At 43.0% G+C, this 15,055-nt stretch overlaps 1 long non-coding RNA gene across 3 annotated transcripts; it reads left to right on the top strand.

Annotated features, from left to right (window-relative positions):
• The first annotated feature begins 1,230 nt into the window (after nucleotides 1-1,230).
• Nucleotides 1,231-14,973, top strand: LOC115205935 (uncharacterized). Of its 3 annotated transcripts, none has more exons than XR_003880708.1 (6): nucleotides 1,231-1,309; nucleotides 4,430-4,462; nucleotides 11,663-11,720; nucleotides 13,375-13,567; nucleotides 13,673-13,775; nucleotides 14,256-14,973. It is a non-coding gene; the product is annotated as an uncharacterized LOC115205935 (long non-coding RNA). The 3 variants fall into 3 exon arrangements; XR_003880709.1 differs by lacking the exon at nucleotides 1,231-1,309 and adding an exon at nucleotides 4,147-4,324; XR_003880710.1 differs by lacking the exon at nucleotides 4,430-4,462.
• Nucleotides 14,974-15,055: the final 82 nt, after the last annotated feature.

Here is a 15,055-nt window from a genome sequence, read left to right on the forward strand (position 1 = left end):
ATACTAAGTAAATGTCATTGCTAAAATATACTTAAGTATCAGTGGTAAAAGTATAAATTATTTGACCTTCCATATATTAAGCAAACCAGACAGCACGATTCTGTTGTTATTTTATTTAAGAAATAACCAGGGGAACACTCCAACAATCAGACATAATTTACAAATGAAGCATGTGTTTAGTGAGTCCGCTAGATCTGAGGCAGTAGGGATGACCAGGGATGTTCTCTTGATAAGTGTGTGAATTGGACCATTTTCCTGTCCGGCTCAGCATTTGAAATGAAACAAGTACTTTTGTGTGCCAGGGAAACTGTATAGAGTAAAAAATACATTATTTTATTTAGAAATGTAGTGAAGTAAAATTTCAAGTTGTAAAGAAACAGAGAGTAAAAGTACAGATACAAAATAAACCGATATATAAACGGAATGTAGTGGAGTAGTTTAAATAATTTTTTTGTTAAGTAATTTACACCACTGGAATTGAAAGGAACACCTCAATTACCTCGACAAACCGGTACCTATGTATATAGCCTCGCTATTTTGATTTTACTACTGCTCTTTAAATATTTGTTAATTTTATCTCTTATTTTTTACTTAACACATTTTTCTTAAAACGAAATTGTTGGTTAAGGGCTTGTAAGTCAGCATTTCACTAAGGTTACACATGAAAACATGTTGTGACCCTGGTGTGACATTATTGAAGCTGTGCTGACACCTAGTGGGCATTAAGAGGAACTACACCACGCGCACACACTAGCCTTAAAACAGATGGGATGCTTTACATACGTTGCCCTTTTTTATTAGACACTAATATATATGTCCAATAAACAGACGTTAAAAAATCGGAATGTAAAGCACAAACGACTGGAAAGTTCTTCAAAAGCAACTATAGTGAATCAAGCATCTTTAGGTTACCTGAAATAGGTCAAAGCATATTTTATACGTTGTAATTTATTTAATCTTTATTTAACTAGGCAAGTTGAACTAAACAACATCGACACAGACACAAGTTAGCTGATATTTGGGAAACAGGATTAACACAGAGAGAACTTGGCAAAATACAATGTATGTTTCTGTAATACGAGTAGGCTGGTATATACAGTATCATCGGTAACAATTGTGTACAATCCAACTAGCTAATAAAATACTGGGGCCGGCAGTCACTAGGTACATTTCAACCATAGCGATTCCCTAATTGAAGCGCAACAGAGTTCACCAGCGAATGCAGGAACACCGGAAATAACAACTAAACCAACGAACGAGGAATGGTGGAGGCTACCAGAACGAAGAGACATTTTTCGGGATAAACGTGGTGAGTGAAAAACGTAATTACATAGCCCACTCTCTACCCGGTATCTCGTTCTACCGTTATACGACTTTGTATGCGTTGTTGGTTGGCAACCTTGACATTTACGGAGTTTTTGGAACGGATTCCTGTTGGAACGTTCCACAAATTATACCCACCCCCATTGTCACATGTAGTTGCCTTTTCCCTTAGCCTAGTGACAAAGTTGTCAATGGACTCCCCGTCCTCCTGTTTGCAACAACCGAAAACATAACGCTCGTAGATAACGTTCTTTGCTGGCTTAAAGTAATGTTCAAGAGCATCAAGAAAAGCTGTAGCGTTACCTTGCTGAACTGCTGTTAGGTTCAGGTTGTGTTTGTATACGTGTCGGCATTCAGTTCCCATTATAGTCCTCAAAGTGGCAGCCACTACCTCATCGTCCTTTTCCCGAAGTCCCGTTGCTAGTGCATAGTCCTCCCATTCACCTCTAAACGTAACCCAGTTTGTGCTCCAATCTCCGCTGAGCTTCATAACGGCGGGAGAGGGAATGTTCGCTGCCATGTCTAACCGGTGCTAACAACACTGAAGCTAACTAGCAAACTCACTCTAGCTAAGGACAAGTCCGGCGAAGTTTTACTCAAATAAGCATTGTTGGGGGGTAAACCAGAACAGGTGACTCTAATTTGCGGAAAGCATGGTTAGTTATCCGACTCTGACAGCATGTTTGAATGTTAAATGACGAGACAGAGGCATTGATGCGAGTAACCAGTCTTGTTCAGTATATTGCAATACATCCGGGTATTTCAAGCACACCGGTAAAAACACTGGTGTTGCAGTAATTAACATTTACCAACAGATGGCAGCACTGTGCCATCTTACACCCATAACATTGTTTTCTCAGCTGTCCTTCCTCTCTCCTCGGCTGCTAAAAGTGTGTGACTGTGAGTGAGTTGGCTCTGGCCTCCCTCACGCATCTTTGGTTCATTGGTTGACACTGCGTGTCTGATTGACAGGAACAACAGGTGAGGCTGTTAGTCAGAGCAGACAGTCAGAACGAATGTGTGCGCTTGACCATTTAGGCCTATATTATTATTATTTTTTATTTTTTTTCTCGTTCTTTGAATTTGTTAATTCTATTCATTTAAATATATATATATATATTCATATCTTATTTTTTTGTTGTTGACATTTTATAAATACATTTGGCTCTTCTGATATGCGAGCCGGCTCCCAACGTTCATCTACAAGAGCTGGCTCTTAGAGCCGACTCGTTCGCGAATGATCCATCACTAGTCCAAAGCTTGGGTAAGGGCAGGTGCGCGAGACAACTTTACCAGCATCATACCATAGGTATCGATGAATCGTTGTGAAATGAAGTATGAGTGATAGTGTAATTAATGTGTAATAACTATGTAAAAAATGTATGAACACGTTCAATTATTACGTGACGTGCAGTCAAATTCAGGTCCTGATTGGTCAACAAGCTCAAATAGTGTTATATGACACGTCAAATAATGTTATTTTGACGTGAATCTTTTTTGACACGTCAATATGTAACGCAGTTTGGGTCTTTGCGTGTCAAAAAGATACACGTCAAATAACATTGTGGAATTCCTTTCCTTCTTAATATGTTTGAGCCAATTAGATGTGTTGTGACAAGGTAGGGCTGGTATTCAGATTTGGTAAAATACCAAGTCCATATTATAGCAAGAACAGCTCAAAGAAGCAAAGAGAAACAACAGTCCATCATTACTTTAAGACATGAAGTTCAGTCAATCCGGAAAATTTCAAGGACTTTCAAAGTTTCTTCAAGTGCAGTCGCAAAAACCATCAAGCGCTATGATGAAACTGGCTCTCATGAGAACCGCCACAGGAAAGGAAGGCCCAGAGTTATCTCTGCTGCAGAGGAAAAGTTCATTAGATTTAATTGCACCTCAGATTGCAGCCCAAATAAATGCTTCACAGAGTTCAAGTAACAGACACATCTCAACATCAACTGTTCAGAGGAGACTGCATGAATCAGGCCTTCATGGTTGAATTGCTGCGAAGAAACCACTACTAAAGGACACCAATAATAAGAAGAAACTTGCTTGGGCCAAGAAACACGAGCAATGGACATTAGACCGGTGGAAATCTGTCCTTTGGTCTGATGAGTCCAAATTTGAGATTTTTTTTGTTCCAACCGCCGTGTCTTTGTGAGACGCAGAGTAGGTGAACGGATGATCTCCGCATGTGTGGTTCCCACCGTGAAGCATGGAGGAGATGGTGTGGGGGTGCTTTGCTGGTGACACTGTCAGGGATTTATTTTGAATTCAAGGCACACTTAACAAGCATGGCTACCACAGCATTCTGCAGCGATATCCCATCTGGTTTGCGCTTAGTGGGACTATCATTTTTTTTTCAACAGGACAATGACCCAACACACCTCCAGGATGTGTAAGGGCTATTTGACCAAGAACGAGAGTGATGGAGGGCTGCATCAGATGACCTGGCTTCCACAATCACCTGGCCTCAACCCAATTGAGATGGTTTGGGATGAGTTGGACCGCAGAGTGAAGGAAAAGCAGCCAACAAGTACTCAGCCTATTTGGGAACTCCTTCAAGACTGTTGGAAAAGCATTCCAGGTGAAGCTGGTTGAGAGAATTGTTGACCGGGGCAGCTCTAGCTGAGAAGAAATTTGACGAACTGACTTGTGGGAATGGTGGCATCCTATGACAGTGCCACTTTGAAAGTCACTGAGCTCTTCAGTACTGCCATTCTACTGCCAATGTTTGTCCATGGAGATTGCATGGTGGTGTGTGGCTGAAATAGCCGAATCCACTAATTTGAAGGGGTGTCCACATACTTTTGGTGATGTAGTGTAGTTTCCACCCTTGCAAAAATCGAGGAGTCGATTCGTTGCAGAAGTTGACTCCCCACCACTAGGTGCTTGTAGGTGGGGCTGAATTGGACTACTTATCTCAGTGCATCTTAGTTTTTCACCTATGAATGAGACTGCTTTATGGAAAGAAACACCATGACAACTCCACTACTGATGTTTGGTATGTGACCATCACTACCAAACTCTGCACATTTGCTCGAATTTGTGTGTACAATCTCTGGACTTCCTTTCCTTTCCTTATCATTTGTTTGTTTCATTTGTGCAGTTCTTCTGACTCTACCCTGCTACAGCGCACATGGTAAGTGGAAAGCACTGTCATCTCTTGCATCTGTTTGTATAAATTAAATGGAGCCAGCTGTTGAGAGGTGTAGTGCCGTGTGGGCTACTATTCTGCCTCTCAGATTGATGTGTGTACAGTATACAGCAGAGATAGTATTGTAATGTGGGCTCTTCTTCAGTTACGATAATCCCCAGTGGAATTCATTATTACTAATTGTTCTGTGGTTTGGACTTGAGCGTTTATGCATCATCGGAGTAAAAGTATAATTCATTTATTCCCGGTACGGGACCTATATGTGCACACGCTTGCTATATTTTTACATATACAATCCCTAGTATTAAATCAATTGCATCTCTGTGGACATAGTTGTAAAGATTTGTCATTTCACATTTAAAATGCATTACCTTTTATTGTGGCATAAACACAACCAGTTTTGATGTTTTCATCTGATTGTCAAACAGTCACTTCAAAGGGCTCCTTTACCAGGCTAGCAGCGCACATTCATCCACTTCCAACATATTTCAAGCCTCCAAACAGTTGTGAATGCAAAGAGACATCTGTTACACAAAACACCAAAAAGTTTAATGATATTTGCCGATTGTCATTAGGACAGAATTGATGTGTCCACTCATAGGCTGCGCGTGAGTTTCAAGTTTGGGGAAGCTAATGTTCACCATAGAAATGCACCTTTATAATAAAGCATTATATGCACCATCACATTTGCAGACGTATGTAAGATAGCCTGCTATTCCTAATGTGATCAGTGCATTGGATATTCATAATTTAGGCTAATATAACTCAATCACTGTTCACAAAATGACCGTTCAATGCTTGGCTGAGCGCGTAGTGGGGAAGAGTTGGCCTAGGCAATAGCAGATACATTTATTATACACTGCTCAAAAAATAAAGGGAACACTTAAACAACACAATGTAACTCCAAGTCAATCACACTTCTGTGAAATCATACTGTCCACTTAGGAAGCAACACTGATTGACAATACATTTCACATGCTGTTGTGCAAATGGAATAGACAACAGGTGGAAATTATAGGCAATTAGCAAGACACCCCCAATAAAGGAGTGGTTCTGCAGGTGGTGACCACAGACCACTTCTCAGTTCCTATGCTTCCTGGCTGATGTTTTGGTCACTTTTGAATGCTGGCGGTGCTTTCACTCTAGTGGTAGCATGAGACGGAGTCTACAACCCACACAAGTGACTCAGGTAGTGCAACTCATCCAGGATGGCACATCAATGCGAGCTGTAGCAAGAAGGTTTGCTGTGTCTGTCAGCGTAGTGTCCAGAGCATGGAGGCGCTACCAGGAGACAGGCCAGTACATCAGGAGACGTGGAGGAGGCCGTAGGAGGGCAACAACCCAGCAGCAGGACCGCTACCTCCGCCTTTGTGCAAGGAGGAGCAGGAGAAGCACTGCCAGAGCCCTGCAAAATGACCTCCAGCAGGCCACAAATGTGCATGTGTCTGCTCAAACGGTCAGAAACAAATCAAATCAAATGTATTTTATATACCCCTTCGTACATCAGCTGATATCTCAAAGTGCTGTACAGAAACCCAGCCTAAAACCCCAAACAGCAAGCAATGCATGTGAAAGAAGCACGGTGGCTAGGAAAAACTCCCTAGGAAAAACTCCCTAGAAAGGCCAAAAACCTAGGAAGAAACCTAGAGAGGAACCAGGCTATGAGGGGTGGCCAGTCCTCTTCTTGCTGTGCCGGGTGGATATTATAACAGAACATGGTCAAGATGTTAAAATGTTCATAAATGACCAGCATGGTCAAATAATAATAATCATAGTAGTTCTCGAGGGTGCAACAAGCACGTCCGGTGAACAGGTCAGTGTTCCATAGCCGCAGGCAGAACAGTTGAAACTGGAGCAGCAGCACGGCCAGGTGGACTGGGGACAGCAAGGAGTCATCATGCCAGGTAGTCCTGAGGCATGGTCCTAGGGCTCAGGTCCTGCGAGAGAAAGAAAGAGAATTAGAGAGCATATTTAAATTCACACAGGACACCGGATAAGACAAGAGAAATACTCCAGATGTAACAGACTGACCCTAGCCCCCCGACACAAACTACTGCAGCATAAATACTGGAGGCTGAGACAGGAGGGATCAGGAGACACTGTGGCCCCATCCGATGAAACCCCCGGACAGGGCCAAACAGGCAGGATATAACCCCACCCACTTTGCCAAAGCACAGCCCCCACACCACTAGAGGGATGTCTCCAACCATCAACTTACTGTCCTAAGACAAGGCCGAATATAGTCCACAAAGATCTCCGCCACGGCACAACCCAAGGGGGGGGCTCCAATCCAGACAGGAAGACCACGTCAGTGACTCAGCCCACTCAAGTGACGCACCCCTCCCATGGACGGCATGGAAGAACACGAGTACGCCAGTTACTCAGCCCCTGTAATAGGGTTAGAGGCAGAGAATCCCAGTGGAGAGAGGGGAACCGGCAAGGCAGAGACAGCAAGGGCGGATCGTTGCTCCAGCCTTTCCGTTCACCTTCACACTCCTGGGCCAGACTATACTTAATCATAGGACCTACTGAAGAGATGTGTCTTCAGTAAAGACTTAAAGGTTGAGACTGAGTCTGCGTCTCTCACATGGGTAGGCAGACCATTCCCTAAAAATTGAGCTCTATAGGAGAAAGCCCTACCTCCAGCCGTTTTTTTATAAATTCTAGGGACAATTAGGAGGCCTGCGTCTTGTGACCGTAGCGTACGTGTAGGTATGTACGGCAGGACCAAATCGGAAAGATAGGTAGGAGCAAGCCCATGTAATGCTTTGTAGGTTAGCAGTAAAACCTTGAAATCAGCCCTTGCCTTAACAGGAAGCCAGTGTAGGGAGGCTAGCACTGGAGTAATATGATCAAATTTTTTGGTTCTAGTCAGGATTCTAGCAGCCGTATTTAGCACTAACTGAAGTTTGTTTAGTGCTTTATCCGGGTAGCCGGAAAGTAGAGCATTGCAGTAGTCCATCCTAGAAGTAACAAAAACATGGATTAATTTTTCTGCGTCATTTTTGGACAGAAAGTTTCAGATTTTTGCAAAGTTACGTAGATGGAAAAAAGCTGTCCTTGAAACAGTCTTGATATGTTCTTCAAAAGAGAGATCAGGGTCCAGAGTAACGCCGAGGTCCTTCACAGTTTTATTTGAGACGACTGTACAACCATCCAGATTAATTGTCAGATTCAACAGAAGATCTCTTTGTTTCTTGGGACCTAGAACAAGCATCTCTGTTTTGTCCGAGTTTAAAAGTAGAAAGTTTGCAGCCATCCACTTCTTTTTGTCTGAAACACAGGCTTCTAGCGAGGGCAATTTTGGGGCTTCACCATGTTTCATTGAAATGTACAGCTGTGTGTCGCCCGCATAGCAGTGAAATTTAACATTATGTTTTCGAATGACATCCCCAAGAGTTAAAATATATAGTGAAAACAATAGTGGTCCTAAAACAGAACCTTGAGGAACACCGAAATTTACAATTGATTTGTCAGAGGACAAACCATTTACAACAGACTCCATGAGGGTGGTATGAGGGCCCGACGTCCACAGGTGGGGGTTGTGCTTACAGCCCAACACCGTGCAGGACGTTTGGCATTTGCCAGAGAACACCAAGATTGACAAATTCGCCACTGGCGCCCTGTGCTCTTCACAGATGAAAGCAGGTTCACACTGAGCACGTGACAGACGTGACAGAGTCTGGAGACACCGTGGAGAACGTTCTGCTGCCTGCAACATCCTCCAGCATGACCGGTTTGGCGGTGGGTCAGTCATGGTGTGGGGTGACATTTCTTTAGGGGGCCGCACAGCCCTCCATGTGCTCGCCAGAGGTAGCCTGACTGCCATTAGGTACCGAGATGAGATCCTCAGACCCCTTGTGAGACCATATGCTGGTGCGGTTGGCCCTGGGTTCCTCCTAATGCAAGACAATGCTAGACCTCATGTGGCTGGAGTGTGTCAGCAGTTCCTGCAAGAGGAAGGTATTGATGCTATGGACTGGCCCGCCCGTTCCCCAGACCTGAATCCAGTTGAGCACATCTGGGACATCATGTCTCGCTCCATCCACCAACGCCACGTTGCACCACAGACTGTCCAGGAGTTGGCGGATGCTTTAGTCCAGGTCTGGGAGGAGATCCCTCAGGAGACCAACCGCCACCTCATCAGGAGCATGCCCAGGCGTTGTAGGGAGGTCATACAGGCACGTGGAGGCCACACACACTACTGAGCCTCATTTTGACTTGTTTTAAGGACATTACATCAAAGTTGGATCAGCCTGTAGTGTGGTTTTCCACTTTCATTTTGAGTGTGACTCCAAAAACCAGACCTCCATGGGTTGATAAATTAAATTTCCATTGATTATTTTTGTGCGATTTTCTTGTCAGCACATTCAACTATGTAAAGAAAAAAGTATTTAATAAGATTATTTCTTTCATTCAGATCTAGGATGTGTTGTTTAAGTGTTCCCTTTATTTTTTTGAGCAGTATATTTTCTTTGCATGTGAAGAATTTGGCCTTTTATAAACACATTTCATGTAATTCTACTTCACTTTATATGACTGGAGACATTGAAATAATATTTTTTGATTAGACAAATGACTAGGTTGTCTACTCTACTGACACTTACAAACAGATCAATAAAAACAATATCTGATTAGGGCTTGGTGGTATGGCCAAAATATCATGTCATGGTATTATTAATATTTTTTAACTAGGCAAGTCAGTTAAGAACAAATTCTTATTTTCAATGACGGCCTAGGAACAGCGGGTTAACTGCCTTGTTCAGGGGCAGAACGACAGATTTGTACCTTGTCAGCTCGGGGATTGCAACCTTTCGGTTACTAGTCCAACGCTCTAACCACTAGGCTACGGTGCCGGCGTAAAAAACAAGGTATTTTATGTTTTTGAATAATAAAAGTTATAAAATTGCTTTGAGTAGTGTGTGACCCTAGGCTGGCAACACATACATTCTATGTGATTTCAATGGGTCTTTCCCCATGCTGATTGTTTTACAGTATACTGTTCAATTCAACTTCAACTCAAAATGTCTGCTGGTGCCAATATCCTAAGATGGGCTTTAGGCCTACTGTTCGCTCAATTAAGTTGAGAATTTTGATAACTTTCAAGACAGATTAGAGTTTTTTTCATTGCCCTCTCTTTACAGCAATAGCCATTTGCTTTCCAAACTACATTACTTATACAAAAGTACTGTATGTGGACAGTCCTTCAAGCTCACAGAACGGGACCGCCTAGTGCTGAAGCGCGTAAAAAAATTGTCTGTCCTTGGTTGCAACACTCAATACAGAGTTCCGAACTGCCTCTGGAAGCAACGTCAGCACAATAACTGTTTATCAGGAGCTTCATGAAATGGGTTTCATAGCCGAACAGCCTAAGATCACTATGCGCAATGCCAAACGTCGGCTGGTGGGGTGTAAAGCTCGCCGCTATTGGACTCTGGAGCAGTTGAAACGTCTTCTCTGGAGTGATGAATCACGATTCACCATCTGGCAGTACGACAGACGAATCTGGGTTTGGCGGATGCCAGGAGAACGCTACCTGCTCCAATGCATAGTGCCAACTGTAAAGTTTGGAGGAGAATGAATAATGGTATGGGGCTGTTTTTCATGGTTTGGGCTAGGCCCCTTAGTTCCAGTGAAGGGAAATCTTAACACTACAGCATACAATGAAATTGTAGATGATTCTGTGCTTCCAACGTTGTGGCAACAATTTGGGGACCAACACTTTACATGTTGTGTTTACATTTTTGTTCATTGTAGCTAGTTGAAAAGCGAAGTACATGTGCGTCAAGTATGGAAAATGTGTGTTAGACATCCGGCAAAACAAAACGTTTATTCATCTGGTGGACATCGGGCATTACTTTCACCCCTGTGCATCATGTACCTTACTTCCCTGACAGAGTTCTGCTTGTATAGGGATATCTGCAATCTACACTAATCAAAAATATGAATGCAACAAAAGTCCCCAGAAATTTTCCCAACACAAAAAGCTTATTTCTCACACATTTGGGGCACAAATGTGTTTACATCCCAGTTAGTGAGCATTTCTCCTTTGCTAAGATAATCCATCCACCTGACATTTGTGGCATATCAAGAAGCTGATTAAATAGCATGATCACGACACAGGTGCAAAAAAAAATCACATTCTGATTGTCAGGCACGTCGTAAAAAGTGGACCAAGGCGCAGCGGGTATCATGCTCCTCTTCCTTTTTTATTTCGATAAACGTGAACACTTAACAAAAATAACAAACAACGCCGAAAAACAGTCCCGTAAGGCTACACAGCTATACATGGAACAACTACCCACAAACACAGTGACAAAAACCCCCCACTTAAATATGGCCTCCAATTAGAACCAACGAAGAACAGCTGCTTCCAATTGAAGGTCAAACCAAACCTGAACATAGAAATAGACTAAATAGACATTCAAACATAGAAATAGACAACATAGAACATTACCCAAGACACATAAATCAAACACACCCCTGCCACGTCTTGACCATACTATAATAACAAAATGACCCCTACTGGTCAGGACGTGACACTGATTGGCTGGGCCTGGCTCCCAAGTGGGTGGGTCTATGGCCTCCCAGGCCCACCCATGTCTGCGCCCTTCAAAGTCATGTGAAATCCATAGATTAGGGCCTAATGAATTTATTTCAGGTGACTGATTTCCTCATATGAACTGTAACTCAGTAAAATTGTTGCATGTTGTGTCTTTATATTTTTGTTCAGTATAGATAGTAAGTCAGTGAAATGAGGTACTCTAAACAGTATAGCCTTCTAGGGCATACTAATGAATGTGTTTTTTATAGTTGCTATGGAGATATTAAGCCTGCAGAGAACTTTAAGGAGCGCTAACTGCAGCCATAGGTACCGTTGCTTCCTGACATACCTTACTCAGTTTTTCAGGCATTTTATCATAGAATTATCTTTATGCGTTTTATCCTAATCAACTTCAGTCACTAATAGGCAGTTGTAATATGCGATTTTAAAGCGATAAATTATTCATTGCTTTACAATTTACTTATTTTTTTTACTGTAAAGCAATATACAGTTACAACATTTTCGTAGTGTGTGTTTTGCAAATATCACACTTAGATTAATAGCATGATCTGAGATGGAGCTTTTCACAGAATATGTAGCCAGGACATTGTCTTGATGTGGGGATGTTACTTGTCTCACAGGGCAGGTCAATCCTTTTGGAATTCCAGTCTCCGTCCATGCTGGGAAGTTCTACGGCACGTGAGTATAGCAAGTGCCCTTATTATCTCTACTCTGGTTAGAAGCTGCCCTTGGGCCCAGATCTTTAGTGGGGATATGCAAAACTGACCTTAGAACAGTGTTTAGGGGCAACTTCATCCTACTACCTTTCTTTAATTAAGATGTGTCATCATGATGTAACTGTATGTGTGAGCATTGTGACTCCACTTTGTCTATGTCTAGTTTATGTGCTGCATATAGATGAAGATAATGCCCTCTAGACATGAAGATGAGTCTCTACCTTTCAGGTCTCCCAGAGATCACGTCTGCGGCGGGCTGAATTATGACGTTCTAGAATACACCTGCTGTGAAGGAGTAAAAGACGCTGACTTGATTGCCAGCTGTAGGGAAAGGAGCCTCCTCCTCCTGCCTGTCTGTCTTAAAGGCCTCTACACCTCTACAAGGTGGCGAGACATGGTAGTGATGAGACCATAGGCCTTGTTGATCTCTGCACCAGACAGGATGCTCTTGCCAGCATACATGGGGTCCAACATTTACGCTGTGGTGTGTATGGGCTTCAGGCAGAAGTCTTCACGCTTTTTGATGTATTTCAGAACTGCAGTTTCCTCTGTTTGGAGCAACAGTGAAGTGGGCAGGGCAGTACGGATTTATTTCTTACATCTGCAAGCAGAGTCTGAACATCAGACAGGGTGGCATTGTCTCTCTCAATCCGTGCAATGGCTACTGCTATAGGTTTCAGAAGTTTCAGGCAGCTTACCACTCTCTTCCAAAATGCATCATCCAGGAGGATACTCTTGATGGGGCTGTCCATATCGGCAGACTGTGATATGGCCATTTCTTGGAAAGACTCCTTCCCCTCCAGGAGACTGTCAAACATGATGAGAACACCACCCCAACGGGTGTTGCTGGGCAGCTTCAATGTGGTGCTCTTATTCTTCTCACTTTGCTTGGTGAGGTAGATTTCTGCTATAACTTGATGACCCTTCACATACCTAACCATTTCCTTGGCTCTCTTGTAGAGTGTATCCATTGTTTTCAGTGCCATGATGTCCTTGAAGAGCAGATTCAATGCATGAGCAGCACAGCCAATGGGTGCGATGTGAGGGTAGGACTCCTCCACTTTAGACCAAGCAGCCTTCATGTTCGCAGCATTGTCTGTCACCAGTGCAAATACCATCTGTGTTCCAAGGTCATTGATGACTACCTTCAGCTCACCTGCAACGTAGAGACCGGTGTGTCTGTTGTCCCTTGTGTCTGTGCTCTTGTAGAATACTGGTTGAAGGGTGAAGATGATGTAGTTAATTATTCCTTGCCTATGAACATTCGACCACCCATCAGAGATGATTGCAATACAGCGATGGAGTGCTGCATCAGTTGACCTGGCCTCCACAATGACCCGACCTCAACCCAATTGAGACGGTTTGAGATGAGTTGGACCACAGAGTGAAGGAAAAGCAGCCAACAAGTGCTCAGCATATTTTGGAACTCTTTCAAGACTGTTGGAAAAGCATTTAACACTTTTTGGTTACTACATGATTCCATATGTGTTATTTCATAGTTTTGAGGTCTTCAATATCATTCTACAATGTAGAAAATAGTACAAATTAAGAAAAACCATGGAATGAGGAGTAGGTGTGTCCAAACTTTTGACCGGTGCTGTATGTTATCAATCAAGGTGAGACTGAACATCGACAAGGCGCAGGAGAAACAGAAGGAGAGCTACTGGAGGAGAATCAAGAAGGGAACCAAGTGCTTCGACATCCGGACATCCGGGTGAATGACTTGGTTTGGAAGAAGGACGCAAGGAAGGCGAGACCTGGGAAACCTTGCTGCCCTTTCACTCCTAGCTGGGGTCACCATCCGTTAAGGTGAATAGAAAAATCTCAGATAATAACTATTTGCATTTGAAGCTAGTTTTAGTTTCCCTAACACTGAACACTGTTTCCCTAACATTTTTCTCTTTGCCTTCCTAGGGTTACCTCGTGGAAGCCAACAATCTTCTCCAGTTGAAGCAGTTGGACGGTCGACCACTGAAAGCCCTGACACCCTACATTTTGATGATTCCCATGAGACAAAGTATGTTAAGTGTCACACCCTGATCTGTTTCACCTGTTTTGCGATTGTCTCCACCCCCCTCCAGGTGTCGCCCATCTTCCCCATTATTCCCCTGTGTGTTTATACCTGTGTTCTCTGTTTGTCTGTTGGCAGTTTGTTTTGTTTGGTCAAGCCTACCAATCGGTTTCCCTCTGTTCATGTCTCTCGATTGTTCCTGGTTTCCCGGTTTTGACCTTTTCTGCCTGCCCTGACCCTGAGCCTGCCTGCCGTCTTGTACCTTTGCCCCACCTATCTGGATTACTGACCCCTGCCTGCCCTTGACCTGTCTTTTGCCTGCCCTTGTTGGATAAATAAACTGTTGTTAATTCGACGTTGTCTGCATCTGGGTTTTACCTGAAACGTGATATTAAGCTTTGGGTAACATGAGAAAGCAAGAAATGGTAGTTATGCTGAGCTTATAAAAAATTTACCTCTTCAATTTACCTCTCCAAATTACTTTAGGACCATCGACTGTCTGAGACACACAGGAGGTATCCCATCCACCAGAGCCAGTGAGTTCTGATCAATCTGATTCTCTGTGCTCTGAGTTGGAGGGGGGGCAGCTTGAGGTAGGCTATACATTAAACAACTGTTGAAAAGTAAATATCTCCCATTTATAACACTGCACTAATCCATCAAATGTTCTCACAGGTGACTTGTGTTTGATTACATACACAGATTAACTAAAAACACTAGCACTGCAAACAGTCAGAACAAAGAGAGCAGCAGTGCCTGGACTTTACAGTTTTCCTCTTTGAGTCCCCCTTCAGAGACAGACAGAACCTCCCACCCACACAGCACCCACCACCTCTCTATTCCACACACAAGAATTCAGTATTTCAGTCTATGATTGTCATGTGAGTGTAGTGGGGGATTCTGCAATTACGGAACTTCTATGTCCTCAGGGTCAATTTTGGGGATTACATTTTTTTTAAATATGTTTTTATTCTTTACATGTAAATGACGTGATGTAAATGACATTTGTCTATGGCTGTCTTAGAAAAATTACAAAAATATATACATTCCTGAATAGTACGATCGCAGCCATTATCAGATATTATTTCTAGACAAATCAAAGACAATTATAATACTGGTAAAATTGTGTTTCAATAAAAACAAAAATCTGAAAGCTTGTAGGGCCAAAGTGCCCGAAGTTGCCGAATCCCCCCCCCCCCCCCCCAAAAAAAAAATCAAAGGTTGGTTTTCTCAGCTGTTGCACAAGGTGTTCATTGTTGTAAGGTATCCCTTTATGGTATTTGTTA

This window comes from Salmo trutta, chromosome 13, assembly GCF_901001165.1.
Source record: "Salmo trutta chromosome 13, fSalTru1.1, whole genome shotgun sequence".
Lineage (NCBI taxonomy): Eukaryota > Metazoa > Chordata > Actinopteri > Salmoniformes > Salmonidae > Salmo > Salmo trutta.